Genomic DNA, 17,746 nt, shown 5'->3' with positions numbered 1-17,746 from the left:
TCCAGTTAGTTTCCCCCAAATAAATGATACACATAGAAACATATTGTGAAGGTAAATCCAGAAGTCATACAGACACAGAGAATGCTATGGGAAACATGATGTAGACATTTGGGAAGTTCCCGGGGTGATCAGGTCTGGAACATCTGCCTGTGGCACCACCAGCCTTCAGGCTGGTTATGCTGCCCATGAATCTCCAGAGCTGATATGGTTTTAAAAAAGACATGTTGGGAATGACTCACAGAGCAGATGCAAGTATCCACTCGTGTTTCTTTTGGAACAGTTTTCAGCTGAAACAGCAACACAGGTCAGATCTAGTCTAATCTTGATTTTCCCAACAGGGCCAAATAGCAGGAACAATTTGGTTTTTGACCCTGGGTTGTGTCTCCCTCTCCATTCTGTGGCTAGCCCCTTTTTCAGTTCTTAGCTCATTATGTGCCTAATACCATGGAGCTTTAGTCAGGTGAGTAAGAAAAAGTTGGCTCATTAAGTATGTATGGAAAATCACGCTATGAAAAGCCAGTGTCTATAAAGAAGACAGAGGAGCCCTGCAACTTCATTCGAATGAAGGGGGACAGTCCACTGGGGCACACACCCACAGGCTTTACTTCCCAAGGTTTTGTGGAATGCAGCCTCCTTTTGTCCTAAACTCCCGGCTGCATGTTGCCCTGTTCCCTTCCCCATCGGCTGAAGTACTAGTAAGGTACAACCTCCCCCAATCGCCTATCAGATATTCCCCCCTTGAACCTGTCATTTTCCCCCAAAGTTCAGAAACTCAGGCCTGTGCAGACCCACTTGTCTGTTTCATGAGTCAAACTGTCTGGGCTCTGTAACATATCTATTGCTTGAAGTGGATAGAGACATTAAGACCCATTTCAAAGGCATTAACACCCATACCTTCAACCCGTGCAATTGTTTGTGAAGACATTAGCACACATCTTTCCTATCAAGTATATGGGACTGAATGCAGCCACTCACTGGGCTGTAGCATGCTCTAACAAACCCTTTCTGTTGTGCTTCAGCAGCAAAGACAGAAGCTCAGGTCCGAAAGCAGTCTTGGCCTCTTGGTGTGAGCACAGTGAGGCAGGACTGTGGCTGGAAGACGTTTCATCCAGGAAGTTCTCCCTACACGGATCTCCTATTATTCTCGGTAGGGTCACTACCCTCAGAAGGGCTGAAGCTCAGGCTTGCTCTGAAGTGATGCAAACACACCAGTTTACGTAGATGGAGGCTGGGGAAGCACCAGCTGGCTAATGCTGTAAATCCAGCTCTGGAGCTCACACCACTGGCTCAGAAATGCTGGGGTTTTCCTACCTCAGAGAATTGCTAAACTAATTTTGATCAACAGGATAATGTTATAGTGCTAGAGATCATCTCAGATTTTACATAGATTAGGTGCTTTCCTGCCTCCTGTAGCCGGCTGTAATGTGGGTCACCTGTGTTTTGGTAAATATTGCGAAGTGTCACTGCGTGTCGCTGTGTCATTCTGCGCATGTTGGTGGTGCTCAGCGAGGCAGCAGGATGCTGGCTTGGTATTAGTGATCAGGGAAGCATGGCCTGAGCCCCGCTGCCCCTCGGAGGCTTTCCTGGCAACCACCATCCTCTAACAGGGATGTGTGTGCTTGGGGAAGGCAGCTAGAAATCCTTGCTTTGTGTTCTCTTAAGCTTGTCTGACCTTTTGTCTAAAGGAGGCGCCTTTAATTTTTTTGTTTTATTTTTGTTCAAATTGAACATTCCCCAAGTTAGGCATGCAAAAACACTCCTGCCCTGCAGACCCTCATTACTTGCCCAGCCCTTGGCTTTGGACAGCCTGTCCTCTGTAGCATGGTCATAGCCTGCAGCCTGGACCCAAGATGACAGACTGTAGAAGGAAGAGAATCAAGAAAGAATAACAAAAATTAGGCCCTCATTCATATTAAAATACAGTTTTCCTTTCTCTCGACTCTTTAGGGGAGCAGGCAGAGAGAAGGACAAAGCTTCTCCCTCCCCCTGACAGCCAGTCTCTCAATGCCCTGGGAATTACTGGGTGATGTGGCACTTTGTTAGCAGTGCAGGGGCAGACTGGCACAGGGCATCCCTGGCACAAAGCCAAGTGGCTCCCTGAAAAGGCTGGAAAGCTGCGTGTCAAAAAGCAAGCTGAAGGCAGGCTAGCGAGACAACACAAATTTCTAGGGTTTGATGGGTCTGTTCTTTCTTCACCAATCCTTCATCCATGCCTACCATGCCCGTGATGCCAGAGTGCTGCAGCTGTAAGCACTCACCTCAAGAAGCATTCCCTACCAGTGCCCATCGGCTGGAATATTGAGCAGTCTCCCCAGGGGAGGACTTGCAAGCGGCTTGGAGCCAGGGTTATGAGAAGTCCTGGGGATCATGGAGAGATGGGCATATCGGGCAAAAACCTTCCAAACATCCTGTCTACTCGAATCCTCCCCTCTCCCTGCTATCCCTGTTGTAGTTGTTCCCATAGGCTCAGTTAGGAGTCCTCTCACTAAAAGCAAAGCGTGCAGACATAGCTGTGTTCAAATGCCTTCTGCCATTTCCACCTTAAGGGTGGAATAACAGATCCTGTGTTTCTCACTGTACCAAGGCCCTGTGCATGGCATGAGCCACCTCCCCCACTCTCCTCGAAAGGCTGCTCTACATCAAGCACTTTGTCTTTTGTTCTCCAAACACACACCACTTATGAACTTTGAAATTACACAGAAGCTTTTTTTCTCCCCTCCCCTGACACTTCTTTGTTTGTCTTCCTCATTCTCATAGGGATAGCTTCCTACAAAATCCAGTGATGCCAGTGCCTTCAGTTCAAGTGGGATGCTGAAGCAGTAGCTAAATCTCATGGTCTCTGGAGTTCACTATGTATTGTGGCACCTGCTTTCTTCCACATCTCTCATCTGAGGATGATCCCATGTACGTCCCGTTGTAAATGAGTATCAGAAAAGAACTAATGAGGATTATGTGCCAAGTGGGTGATTGTAATCACACTCGTGCAGGCCATAAGCAGGCACATAGTATGGAAGTGCTGCTAACACATCCCACAACCAAATTCTTCCAAGTTAGCACATACTTTTCAGGCAGGTCACTGTGCCAAATCTGTGCTATCTGGATGTTTGTAAGCCCCAGAAAGTCCCCAAAGGAGCAGATCACCTGTGATGTAAGTGTCTAAGTACAGAGAAGGCTAGGATTAGGAAAAATGATGCTCAGTTTTCAAATCTGTTGGGGGTTGAGGCAGGGATCCCCCCACTGCCTGGCCCTTGCCCCCACCTATAGACCCTCTTCTTTTCTCCAAGACTAGCTCTTGCACATGCATTCAAGAGCGATTAGCAAGTGTTGGAGCCTGAGGCTCCCTGGCTGGCACCCGTTCTACATCTGAATGGTAGAGCCGGGTAAGCCCAGGGCTGTGGAATGGGATCTGCAAGTGGATGTTGTCTGGGCCTGACGGAAGAAAAAGATTTGCCTGCTTTTGTCTGACAATATTTAGATGGCCGACTTGGCTGAGATGGAAAGAGAAAGAGACAAAGAAGAGACCGAACAGAGACTGGAGCTTTTTTAACTGGGTGTCATTTGTCTAGGAATTAAATCCAGTGAAGGGTGGAAAGTGGGTTGGGGAACATAGCATTGCCATCAGTTATTGGTGTAAAGGTTAAAATTGTCTGTACTTCATCTTCTTTAAATTCCATGGAGCTCGAACTAGGCTGTGGAAGCACATCTGGTGGCAGCAAGAAAATACAAAAGAGACCATAGTATGGACTGCACCTCTCCCCAGGGGCAAGATCAGAAGCCACAGAATCATACAGTGAAAGAACTCCAGACCCCAGACTACTGTGAGAAACTAAAAATGCTTTTCCAGCACAGCTTAGTCATGACGGAGCCATGACTGTCTGTTTTGAGAAAAACATTTTGCTAAAAATTCCTTGTCTCACCCCAGTTGTGTCTTTCATGCAAACTCTGGGGCTAAGACAGGCCTGAGAACACTTTCTCTTAACCCCACTCACGACTATATTGCTTTACTGTAGTTGTAAACAGCCTAATAATAGTGCCAAAGTGCCTGCAGATGCGAAGTAACCTTGCAGAATAGTTCATAGCTTTGGTGCAGAGATGCAGGTGTCAAGTTGTGACCCAGCAGGGCCCTCTGACATGGTAGCACCTCAGATGTCTCTCCTCACTCACTGCACCCATCAAACTTCACCAGCTCTCCAGCAGAAATGGTCGAGTCAGGCGTAATTCATCTCTCCTCAGCCACTGCAGTTCACAGACAGCGCACTGATGCAAATCACTGAAGATTTCAGTTTCTGTCAGTATCCACCTGCTCTGTGAACCAAAGTGCTGGAACTCTTTTTCTGTGATTTGATCCCCACAGAACAGGTGTGTGCAGATCACAGGATTCAACACTTGTCCCCTGCATGTGTACTGACCTTCCTGTGGCTTGAGAGAGCTGCTTGGAGCGCCTGAAGCTGTCCTCCAGGTGCTGAATGATGCAGTCATGGAAGTGCCAAGGGCTGCTGGCAGTCTGCTTAACAGCAATCTTCTATGGCATCAGGAAACAGGAGGAAAAGCAAATTCTCAGAATCAGGTTGTTCTATGTAACATCCTCGTCCTATCTTTAAAACTTCCCTTATGGTGAAACACATGAACATCTAGTTTCAGTCTCCTGAAGTCAAGGCCAAAAGAGAGTCATTCCAGTGGGCCAGGTGCTGATTTCTGTTCCCTCTGTGTAACCAGGAGCAGAGAGGTATTTTTGTCCCATGACAGTCAAAGACACACATTGGCTTGGTTAGCACTGAAGTTTGAGATGTTTTCTGTGCTTGTAACAGTGCACCTGTGTGCATAGTCTGACCCTTTATTTACATGTGCCAATAGATGCATTCCCGGACAAAACAATAAAGCGAGACACAGTGAGAAAAAGCTCAGCCACAATAAGTAGAGGGGAGGTAAGAGAAAAAGAGAACAGAAACCCATTTTATTAGGTCCAGGTTCCTAGATTGCCTTCATGGTTATGGTGTCTGAGCATTTTCCGGTGGAGTATTCAGTGGCCTGACTCAGATCTGCCACATGTGGTTCTTTGTCTCTTTCTCATCCTCTCCGCAGGCAGACAGCTGCACATGTTGTGGAAGACTTAATTTTGGCTTAGCAGGCTTGGGTTTGGGGCTTGTTCATAACATGCTGGCAGCTGTGTGTATTTGAGGAGTGTGTTGGAGATGTGCAGCTTTTACTTGAAAGCGAAGCAGTGAGACTGGGGCGTGTTATAGCACGGGCTTCCTACAACACCTGAGACAACTCTGCTTCGTGCTTAGACTAGATTTTCACAGGGTTAGAGAGCTCTCTGCTACAGTACAGTGGAACTGCTGAGACCAGTAGATGTCAGCTGTCAACTTCAGAGCCTTAGAGGAACCTGTGCATACTGGCCTGAGGCCACTGGGTACATCAAGATGTTGAGCTGGGCAGTTTGGTAAGTGGGGGCCAGCCTCAGTTAGAAAACACAGCTGGGATACAAGAAAAAACAAGCCAACAGCGATGGGTGAAACACTCCCCAGTCCTGTCCTTGTGCTGTCCGAAGTCTACTGACTTAGGAGGTTGCCTACACTGTTTGCCAACTGATGTTGGGAGGGGAGGAGAGTTTCACTTTATATGAGTTGTCAGAAGGATAACTGGCCAGCTGCTCTGACACAGTATTTTGGGACATAGAGCACTTAGAATACAGTAAATGTCCAAGCTAACTGAAGGATATCCACTGTTCTACTGTGCTTGATCCATCATAAACCCATGTTTGTCAGCAGACAGCTCCAGGCAAATTTCTATATCAGAGAAAGACCTTACCTTACCACAGGGACTGCTGTTCTAGGGTACATCTCTGAGCCAGCACTTAGCTCTGTGGTTTGGTAATGATGTCGTTTGGACAGTTGGAAGCTAAGAAGCTCCAAAACCCAGCTGAGATGCTGGTTAGACTCTTGGCAGTGATCTGAAGGAGTGGTGTCCAAATTGCAAGAAAATGCAATGCAATAATATTGGATAGTTCTGAGCAAAATGATCTACCCCAGGCGTGGTCTGGTGTGAAGTAAATTATACAGGTATGGGGAAGGACTGAAAGCAACACATCAACTCTTCAGTATAATTGACAAAAGAAAAATACAGCCTTAATTAATTACTTCCCACAAACAGGTCACCGCCTTTCTCTCCACCCTCAGCAGCGCACATAGCAGTGGGTAACTGCAATTACTTTTGTTTGCTGTTTCCTCCAAATGCCAGGAAACTGAGGCACAAGGCAGTGTAGTGGTCCAGCAGTCCTGCATGGCCTGGAGCAAGCATCAGGCAATTCACATGTCTTTGACAATTTGCATTCTTAAGCTGAGCAAGAAGGGAAGATCTGTATCCTAGAAAAGTGAGGAATTGTGCTGGCATAACTTCCTGCCCAGACTGACGTTTGTATTTAAGGAAGGAAGATACAGGGTTCTGACAGTGCTGCTTTCTGTGCCCCAGCCCTGGGCACTGCACAGAGCCAGCAGGAGGCTGTTTGGGTTTGTCACAGACGTGCTATGACAGTGTCTCCCACAGACCTTTGCTGGGACAGATATGCCCTGCCAGGAGGGCAGTGTGGAAGCTGGCTAGTCCCTATCCCAAAACCACAGCTGCAGGGAGCTGTGGAGCTTCCCTTGTGTGCTCCTGCCTTGTGCTGCTGCCCAGGGAGAGGGGCATCCTGGCGTTACCCTCAAATCTCTCCAAACCTCAGGGGAATGCCATTTCAGGCAGAGAATGAGTCACTTCACATCAGTCCAAGTAAGCGCAGTGACCCGAGTATGCAGCTCCTCAGGGGGTTCAGCGTTATGCAATCAGCTCCATCCCACACCCGAAAAGAAGGAAAAGGGATAACCCTGTCTACACCCCAACCCCGCGGTGGGGATCCCACCCAGCTTTGGTGACTGTGACCCTGGCGTGAGGGAGAGCTGGTCCTGGGACACTGTGAGGGAAATCACGCTATGAAAAGCCAGTGTCCATAAAGGAGGCAGAGGAGCCCTGCAACTTTATTCGAATAAAGGGAGAGTCCACTGGGCACACACCCACAGGCTTTCCTCTCTCTCGGTTTTGTGGAATGCAGCCTCCTTTTGTCCTAAACTCCCGGCCGCATTTTGCCCTCTTACTTTCCCCGTCAGCTGAGGTACTAGGAAGGTACAGCCTTCCCGCATCACCTACCACATATTCATCATACCCCTTGAACCTGTCATTTTCCCCCAAAGTTCAGAAACTCAGGCCTGTCAGACCCATTTGTCTGTTTCAGGAGTCCGGCTGGCTGGGCTCTGTATCAAACCTACTGCTTGAAGTGGATAGAGACACTAAGACTCATTTCAAAGCCGTTAACACTCATACCCTCACCCGTGCAATTGTTTGTGAAGACATAAGCACACGTCTTTCCTATCAAGAGCAACAGGTGGAGTAGGACACCTGAAGGAGATCACCCTTCGTAAAAGACAGAGGGGTCGCTTCTGGGAATCCTTAGCCTCCTCCGGCAAGGCCGCTTTCTGGGACAGGCGGAGGAAGGCTGAACGCGAGTGGCCTTGGGATCATCCCTCACCGCGGCTGGGCTGTGCTTCACCGTGCCGCGGCCACCGAGCGGCAGCAGACAGCCGCGCCGGGAGCGGCGGGAGGCTTCCACATCCCGGCCCGCCGGCATCCCGGCCCGCCGGCATCCCGGCCCGCCGGCATCCCGGCCCCCCGGCATCCCGGCCCCCCGGCATCCCGGCCCCCGCCCCTCCGGCGCCGCCCGGCAGTGCAGTACGAGCGGTGCCCGCCTCTCGCGCCTCCCCGCGGGCCCCGAGCGGCTTCGGCGCCATCATCATCGTCGCTGAGGACGTGTCACACGGCAGCCAGGCAGCGCGGTGAACCGGTGCGCGGTGCTATCAGCCACATGAGCACGTAAATCCAGGAATTTGTGTCTACACAGTTTTGCACCCGAAATAGAAGCTTGAAAGCACAGCTTCTCCCCCAGCACAACGTTTTTGTCACTTTCTGTCCTCGCCTGTGCTTGGCACATGATTTCCTGCTGCTGGCAGCAAAGCCCAGACGCAGCGTCTATAAATCGGCGTTTGAACTGGCATCGGTGTAACTCGTTGCGAGCTGGCCCAGCTTAATTGCTGCAAAATGCACATCTTTGCCTGTTTGCACTAGCATACGTGCCAGACTGTAACTGCCTTTTTGCAAAGGAAAGACTGAATGTGACACTAGGAGTTTTGTAGAGGTGTTGTCTTGGCTGTTCTGTTCTCGTTGGCAGCTGAAACTCACTGCCCTTGGGTTTATTTCAGCCTGACAGAGTTACCAGCTCCTGGCTTTGCCACATGTTAGAAATGGCCAAAGGAGTTGACTTTCGTATAAGAATTAATTGTTAAATGTTATATGTTAACTGGTTATTGGGTTAATTATAAGTATATTCAAAGTTGTATGTTTATCAATGAAAGGTTCAAGCACGGTTTTAAGAATTCACACCTCGTGGATCATATTTCACTCGGTTTTAACCTGTTTTTCAACGTTTGTAATGATTTTAAAAGATTGAACTGTAAAGTATAGGGGCAAGATGGCTGCCGGGAGCCAAGGAGAGCCTTTCCAGAAGGTTCTCTCCAGGCGTCCAGCAAGGCGTCAATCCTGGTGCCCACATGGCCCTGACCGTCAGAGGGCATGCCCGGAGAGGAGGAGCCGGGAGAGTCACCTCCGAAGGGCGGCAAAGAACGCACTGGTTACATGTAACAGCGACCCTTGATTGACGCCTGGAAGGATAAAACTGGCTGCACGACCCTCGTGCTTCTGGCCAGACCCGCCAAGAAGCCAGCGCTGTCTGCTTGTCTTGTGAGTATCCCTAATTGTCGGTTTTTCTTTTCTCTCATAAACTTTTCAAATTTTTCTTTTAATCGTGAGGCGTCGTTTCTCACAATTTTGGCAGGCCGTTCAGATTCTCCGCGGGTACTTTTGTTTCGCTACCTGTGCTGCAGGCTAGTGACTCACGCGCTGGAGTTTCCACGGGGCAGATACTCATACAATAAAGGCCACAAGTGGGAGAAATTTCCTGTGCAAATAAGTGCTTCAGCTAAGGGAGTTTCTGAAGATGTTTATCTGTAGGGTGTAAACCCTGGGAGGTATGTGGCCTGAGGTCCTGGAGGGCTTGTTAGCTTGAGAATGAAGCAGGCTAAATGAAAGGAGGCTGAACTTCCCCTGCTTTGGGATGGTGTTGCTAACAGTTCCCAGCAGGGCTGGAGCGTATGCCAGAATCCAGTCTGGCAAAGATTAAGGGCTTCAGTCGCACTAGGAGAAGGATTTCTTTTCCTTCCACCAGCTGTCACAATCTAATGGTCTGTCTCCCCTGTGCATGGACTGAGTCAACTTTGTAGTGTGGACTATCCAGCATTTTCTTCCCCTTGCACAGTCGGGATGGAAGTGTGGCTGTCTCTGGCCCATCACTGATATCCCCTCAGGTTTTCCCACTTATTTTTGTTCTCTCTCTTACTTGCTTTCTCTCCTCTCCTGCATTTTTTCTTGTGAATTTTCTTTTCCAGATGGCCTGTCATTTTAAATTCTCATCTCCCTGTATTTTTTTCCTTCATGGCTGTATATCCTTGTTATATTCCCTTGATTCTGTGTGATGTGCAGCAGTCTGTGGCCAGTAACCAAAGCTAGCTTCATTTAAAGACAAACATAACTGCTGAGAGAGCTGATTTTGAAGCACCAAGGTTTTGAAACCTTGCTTGCAGCTGCAGCTGTAGTTGCCATCATCTGTAACGGTGCAGACACTTTTTTTTTTGTTTGTTTTAGTTTGTTTGTTTTTTTTGTTTGTTTTTCATGAAGAAGGAGAATTCTCACGGTTTTATAGTCCTCCTTCACTGTTGTCCATTTATGTTGTGGGGATAGTTCAGTGCTCTCAGCATGCATGGTGCTGGCACCAAGGACATCAGTGCTGAGAACTTTCCACCAGTTATGCTGCTGTGACATCCTCTCTGGCATGGTGACAATCTGTCCAATTAAACCAGGGAATGGTATCAACTTGGAAGCTTCATCTGCTTTCCAACTCTGCCTCCTAGATCACAGTCAGAATGCATAAGGCTTCTCTGCATGCTTAGAGGAGCCAAATCAACATCAATTTTTTTAATCTCCAGCTTTCATCTGTTTCTACGCTCTTATGTGTGCTGATGCTCTTTTTTTGGTGTCAAAATATGTTGTTCCTTAGATGAAAGCCTTACAGGTATTCCTTTCCTGCCTACTGGTAAAGACGACAGGATCCCAGGAAGGTTCTCTGGCTGTAGCACAGTGACATTTAGGAGCTCACAGCCAGAGGGCAGGAGGATTTCCCACACTATAATGTTGACTATCCATAGTGTGGGTGTTTTCAGTGTGCCTTGGACATTAACCAGCTCAGCAATCTCTTCAGCTCTGACAGTGCTCACTTTTTATTTAAAACTCAGAGACTCCCTCGAGATACTGTCCTGCCCCAGTGGCAGTAATGGTAGGTGTGGAGGACAGCAGGAGATAGCAGACAAGAAAAGGTGTGAGCTTCCTACAGCATCAGTGTCTGATACTGCATTTAGGATGGGCCTCAGCCTTCTGTTGCAGCTGTCAAAATGTAAAATCCACCCATGTGTGCTTAGTCCTAGCTTTGGTCCTCCTCAGACAAAGACAATCTGTTTCTGCAGTCCCTTGAGTTGGTTTCTATCCTGGAGACACAGCACTGCGTGTAGGAATGATAGCTGAGCTGTCCAGGATAGTTTGGTTGTCTTAGGGAAAAGTTGCTTGGACAGAACCATAAGGTTTCTGTGGAAAGGAGATTAGCTGGGTAGCCTGTGTTGGATGAGACTTGGGTTCATAATTCCATTTAAACCTGGCTCTGTAGTATCTCTGCTGCATGCCACAGGCTATCAGCTGTTTTATAGGACAACACAGGGCATGGGGTAGAAGCCAGTGAGAGTGGGTGGGAAGGAGGGACCCTGTTTGTACTGTGAGTCAGAGTAAAAGCATCTCATTAGAGTGAAACTTTTCAGGAAACGAAACTGCTGGTTTATGGCCAGCTGTCCTCAAGCTTGGCTGAAGTCAGTCAGGGAAGGTATTTCTGGGAAAACGGAATTTCCCAGGTTCGTGATGCCTTGTTTCATATCACATTTTGCATGTCCAGTTATTTTTTGCCAAACTTTGCTGGTACTTTGCAGCGCTGCTCTCCAGACTATTTTACTACCTTCTGCAGAACTGACTGGACTAAAACTAAACATTTTAAAAACCTATGGAGGAAGCCATTTATCCTGTCCCTCCCAAGAACAGAATTGCAAGGGTGGCAACTAGCAGCAGAGCAGCAATAACAAATAGCCAGGGATAGCCCTGCTGCAGTCCTGTGAATAGTTTGTACAATAGTAAGTGGAGCTATCCTGCTTCAAAACATCTGCAAAGGTATGATGCAAGCCCAGTAACTTGGACTGTTGTTTTGGGATTTGGACTTGAGCCCGTTTCACAGCTCACTCTGTTCCTTCTTCTTTAGGTATTGCTATAGGATGCCAGTACAGACACAGACTGTTGCATGAAGTCAAGATAAAGCTGTCCTGGCTCATGTTGTGTCTTTCTAAGGCTAAAGATCAGGACAAACTGGGGCCAGAGTGAAGAAAATGAAGTTTCCTCATTCCTTGTCTTACAGTAGATTTCATTTGAATTGGTATTTTTTTCCCTTGCCTTGGGCTTTTGCCCAAACCCTTTGCCCTACCATCCCCTGCACAGCCACTATGCCCTTAGAGAAACTGTTTATCCCCATCTCTTCTTTCACTCACTACTACCCAGTGCTGCAGCTTGGATTTTCCTTCTGGAGGTGCACAGATTCACCAGCTGAGATGGACACAGGGTGACTTGGGGACAGAGATCAGAGACAAATTCCACTGTCCGGATACATTGCCTCTGTGATGCTCATGCAACTGTGTCTGAAAAGAAGCCTGCACTCTTTAGGGTCTAACCACAGGGACAGGGCAGGCAGGGGTTCCCCTAGAGCTGTTATGGGAACAATTTCCTTGATGAGCTGGAGAAGCCAAGGGGAAGTATCACCATTTAGGGCAGTCTCTTGGCAGTGAGAAGTGCCTGGACAGTGCAGGAATGATGCAGAAAAGAGAGATCTCATTTCAAGAGTGAAGGGAAATGCTTTGTGCTGTTGTACTGCTCAGGCAGACTTTCCCCATCTTTCTTTTTTCAAACAGCAGCTTTCAAAACAGAAGCTATTTCACTGTTTTCCCCCATCATCAAAACTCTTTGAAAATCATTAGGGAAGCATATGCTTCATAAAATGATGAAGCAAGCTTAAAAACAGGGATCAGTAATTTTTTTTCTTTCTGGGGTATTTATTTGCCTTTTGATCTCTTAACTGTCCTTCCTGTTCTTTGTCCCTCGGGCCTGAATAAATATATAATGTCAGATGAGTGGCTGTGACGCAGGTCTGAGGCTAGAGGGGCTGACATGTAAGAAAAACCTTCAGAATTTGACAGCAAAGGTCAATAGCATCCAAGAGGCTACAGAGAGATGTGCTGGGGAGTGCTGTAGTTTTTTGATACACTGGTTTTGGTGACAATTATCTCCTATAAAACTCCTGTCTTGTACAGATTCTCCTGTCCTATTCAACTGTGTGAGGTGATAAAGCCTCCTTAACAGGATTTGTAATACATGTGGGGTCAGAAAGACACAGCTTTTGAGGGACCAGGATCTAATACGTACACAGGAAATATTCCCTGATACTCTGCAAGCTTTTAAAAGAGGAAAACAAATTACAAAAATGAATTTATGTTTTGATTTTTATTTGAGTAATAAAGAGCAGCATATTGAATGAGATAAATTGAACTAAAACATTATGACTCATATGTCCCATGACTGAGCTGTCAGAACAAGATGTTTTGTATTTCTGGTTGAGTTACCTCTATGCTGATGACCTCACATCACGTTTTTCATTGCCATATCCAAGCTCTCACTGAAGTAACAAATACGACCAGAGTGCTTCAGAGGCAAAACGACCGTGGGCACATCGTTGGTTTTCATCCTTTCTTTGCTGGCTGCCTGCCAATCTAGTTACCTAACCTGCTTTATTGGTAGCCCCATCAGACCCCTGTAATTAATAATGCTTATTATTTACCCAGCAGACTCCTCAGTATGAATGCCAGACCCAAGCAGTGCTGTTGGTCCCTGGTAGGTGCCGTGGATTTGTTCTGGCTCAGCTGTGGGCCCACAGCAACATTCTGGCAGGGCTCTGCTGACTCCTCCCAGCCATGATTTTGTGCCAGCACATTTTTGTGCTGTGCCCTGCATGTGGGAAGCTGATGCTCCAGGTTGTACTGAGCATGGCTCGTGCTGTGCACTGCAGTGATCCACTCCTGTAGCATGGAGCGGAGCTTTGGGCAGTTTCCCAGCTCCTTCTGAGGGCAGCACCATCCTCTGACACAACCTTAAGTAAAGACATCTCACTCTGCGGTGGGAGCGCTAAAATGTTATCTCTGCAGTCCAGCATGTAATTTTCATCCAGTCCTAGGACACTGCAGCAGCAGGAGGAGGCAGTCCCAGCCCTGGGTGTTTGGAAATTGGAAGCCCTCAGCATCCAGCCTTTTGCTGCCAGCTCACTCAGAGAATCTTACCCTGTGGCTTCACAATAAGATGTGAAGCTGTAGTAGCAAAAAAACCCCATCCCTTTCCCTATGATGTGGGAAATCCAGGTCAGCATGCCATGCTGCTGTTGCAGTTCGTAGGAGATGATTGAAGTCTGAAAGACTGCAAGAGAACCTGACCCAGGAAATGCTATGTTCTTGCATCTCAGTATAGGTTAGTTGTACACTCCTGTGTAAATTTATTTGTTGATGTTGTTGGCATGATGGAGAGCACGTGAGTGAGAATCAATCAGGTAGATTTACTAATCTAAGAAATTATTGCTGTTGCATGCTATATTGTCACCAAACAGGATGAAAGAAACTTATCCAACATCAGTTTGATGTGAATAAGCAGACACTTCTTTATTCAGGCTCTGAGGGTAGAGGAAATAGCTCCTCTGAAAATGTGCTCTACCTAACAAACCAAAGCCAACCCTTTTATATACTTCTGCTAAATTGTTGTGTAAGTTCTTTTACATGCTATGCATACTATGCCCACTCTTTCCATCCAATTCCACCTGCTCCTTCCATCCAATTGCAGGTTTCTGTTCACAATGTGTGGTTTCATTTTTATGTTCTACAATAGTCATATTCATGGTTAAAATTCTCTGTGGAATGGACTCATGTACTGCTATTGGTATGTTTCCTTTTTCAGCCCAGAAATGAAACTTGTGATAATTTTAGTTTAGGAGGTAATATAAAGGTGGATCTTTATTGGAGCTCCAGGGGCAGCTATGGAAGAATATCGACAAAAGCCCACCCTCATATGGGTGAATACAGTTTTATAGGTTTTAGGAAATTAGTACAGTTGATAAAAAGCAGCAGTTAGGAGCACAAGTGGTGATGCAATTCTCCCCAGGTCAAGCTTCCTCTCTGGAGTCCCCCCCACCCTTGATACTAGCTGTACTTGTTTGTGAAAACGTGTCTTGAAGACTTCGTTCTCTGCCTTGGTTCCCAGGAAGAACCAAGATAGGATAGGGGCCTTGTGCTCCCTGGGGCTTCGAGCTCTGGAATGTGTTTAGTCTTCCTAGCTGGGGAAAAGGGTAGTGAAAAGTACTGGGAAGGCTGCAAATATATAAAAGAAAAATGGCAAATATCATCAGGTATCAGTAAACAAGTAAGTAATCTGTGATACTTTCTGTAAACAGGCAAATTCCTGATTAATCCTAACATCAAATTCTCCTCTGGAGTTTTTCTCTGGAGGTAGATTAACTGCTCTGTTTCTGTTTGACTTTTAATTCTCATTTTCCCTTCCTTTTTGATCTGGGTGAGTGCACTTCTTTCCGAATGACTGAGTTGGCAAATCAAATTTCCTTGGTCTCTTTCCAATTCTAAACAACAGCCCTGCTTTGAAGTTTGGTATTCCCTACAAACCAATTATTGTTTTGGTCTTTTTAACACTAAGTCATATCTTGGTCCCCTTTGTTCCTTATTTTCAGTTGTTTGGTAAAAAAAATCATCTTCACTCAACAAATGACACTACTGGCTGCCATCCTTCAGGATGATAAGCATGGCACTGTGCCATTTGCATATGCATTTAATTTTAAAAACAATTATTTTCTATCTCTTTTTCCCAGTTCACTTACAATTTATCAGGATTAAAGTTTGGAATCTGAGTGATATCACACTTCAATTTCAGTGTATCTCCATGTCTTATTGATACTTCTTGTTCAGTTTTCACCTTGCCCCAGGCTCCCAGTAACATTAGTTTCTGAATTTTTGTCACATTGCTAACTAAAGCTCCCCACAGAACTGGATTTTCAGCAGAGGTTGGTGTTGGCAAACAAGCTGTTATGGAAGACATTCTATAATCTGCCCAGATTTTGCACTAACTTTAAAACCACATACCCCTTCCCAAATGTTAAAAACAGTTTCTATTATTATTATTTAAAATATGCAATAATTTATCATCTTCATCTAAATCCAATAAATAATATCCCCCTAGCAAATAATACTCTATACTCAAGAGGATATATATATATGTATATAAACTCCATGGTGTTAGTCAGTCTTGTCTGCTGCATTTAATGTGTGCTTGCTGGTTTTATCCACATGTGAGGAACCCTGGGTTGAATTCCTTCCTACTTGAGTGCAGTGTAGTTTACCAGGAGGACTTGATATGGTCCCTTCCACTTCTCTTGGATTGGTCCAAAATTCCAGGTTCTGATGCACACCGTATCTTCTGGTCAGAAAAAATGCACAGGCAAGTCTAGTTCTAATGATCTGTTGATAACTATGCACTTCTTAAAACTTAAAAGAGTTACTTTCAGTGTCATTAAATTTTAATTTCAGCAAAATCTTTGAGACTCCTTTTGCCTTATTGGTGAACATGGTGAGTTTCTGGCCATCCAAAAAGAAGTATCTACCAATACCAAAATGTACTTATTCCCATTCTGCCCAGGCAATTCTGCAAAATCTATCTGCCCATAATCTTCATGTAAATTCCCATGTTTTATTAGCCCTAGAGGTGGCGTTCTTCCTTCCTTGGGATTATTTTACAAAACAAATCAGATATTTTTCAACAACTGATCTATTAATTTCTGTCATCTTTGTGCTTATTGTATTCCTTTATAAACTCGTTACCATATTTTCTATTTCCTAATGTGCTTCCTGATGTTTTAATTTCATTATCTTAGTTATCTTATACATTAATTGTGGAGGTACAATTTCCTGCCCACATGAGTTTACCAATCCCTTGCTGAGATTTTCCGTAGCTTCCAATGATGTGGCTAACTGCCTGTTCTGATTACTGTAATTTCATTTTTGTTTGCAGACATTCAACTTTTTGCCAGGTGTTAGTGCCATGATACCTTTTCCAGCAACCTCTTTAGCTGTTTTGTCAGTGAATTGATTCCCTGTATTAACTGGGTGTGTATTATTCCAAAACCATATTTTAAATCAGTCCCTATGTTTACCCTTTTTTCTTCAGTGATTTCCAGCACTCGGTGTAAGGTCATTAATTCTGCTTTTTGTGCTGATGTGTTCAAAGGTAAAGCCTGAGTCGAGATTCCCACTGCATAACCAGCTACCCATTTTCTGTTTCATATCATGCACTCCCACTGGAGTGCAGGTCGGGGATAGGATCACTCTTGGGATTCAGTCTGCCAGAACACATTTGTTCAGGGGTTACCATTGTTAGGGAAATTAATCCAAGATGCCAGATGTTCATGTCCAAAAAGGAGACAGAGGTGTCCTGTAACTTTATTCAAATAAAGGGTGAGACCATGGGGCATTTCTCATGGGGTTTCTCAAATTGCTGGAGGATGCAGCCTCCTTTTTATCCTGATTTCCTGGTCGCATTTCTCTCTCTCCTTCCCCACTGGCTGAAGTACTTCAGAGGTACAGAATTCCCGAATCACCTAATACAGACCCTGTTCTAATGAGGATACTCCCCTGTTTTCTTTGTATCTCTGTTCTTTTTCTCCAAGTCCAGGAATTTAGCAAGGCCTTGGGTAAGCAACAGTCTGTGCCAATTAGTGGAATTCCTCTGGAATTTACGGTTCCTCCCACTGTCTATTTCACCTCTCAGTATCTGGCTTTATCTACAAGCAGCCCCACAGTTTGTTTGTAAAAACACATCCCTCTCATTCCTGTCACCAGGCAGTCATGATACAAAGGTCTCTGGGCTTCTCCTGAAGCCTGGGGAAACATGGCTGGGTTTAAGGTAGTGATTACCTTAAGTTCAACATTAACCTGCTCTTTCAGCATCCTGCTGGCAATATCCAGTGTCCTCCTTTCTGTTCCAAACTGGCTGTGCCCATGTAGGGTTCATAGCAGCTTTTGTGCTTTTCTGCAGCTATCACCACTCTCAGGTGTCCAGATCATCCTTTGCTGGCATTGTCCAATTGTTTGGACAGGCTGCTTCCCCAAACATGATCCCAAATGCTGTGCTTGTGTTATGATCCAATTATTAAGGTTCATTGGAAATACCTCTGCCTGAATTAAGGTGCAAACGAGACCATATGCCAGTCAATAGTATGGGTTTTATTTGATAGAAAATATGAGAGAGGGAGGAAAAGAGAGAAAAAGAGAAGTAAGAAAAGAGGTGGGGGGGACAGAAAGAGGGAGAAAAAAAATATCACCATCCGTGGATCCTGACAATGTTGCATTGATCCTCTCCAGCT

Source organism: Lichenostomus cassidix, chromosome 1 (assembly GCF_008360975.1).
Source record: "Lichenostomus cassidix isolate B80296 chromosome 1, HeHo_3.0, whole genome shotgun sequence".
Classification (NCBI taxonomy): Eukaryota; Metazoa; Chordata; class Aves; order Passeriformes; family Meliphagidae; genus Lichenostomus; species Lichenostomus cassidix.
This window is presented reverse-complemented; position numbering follows the sequence as displayed.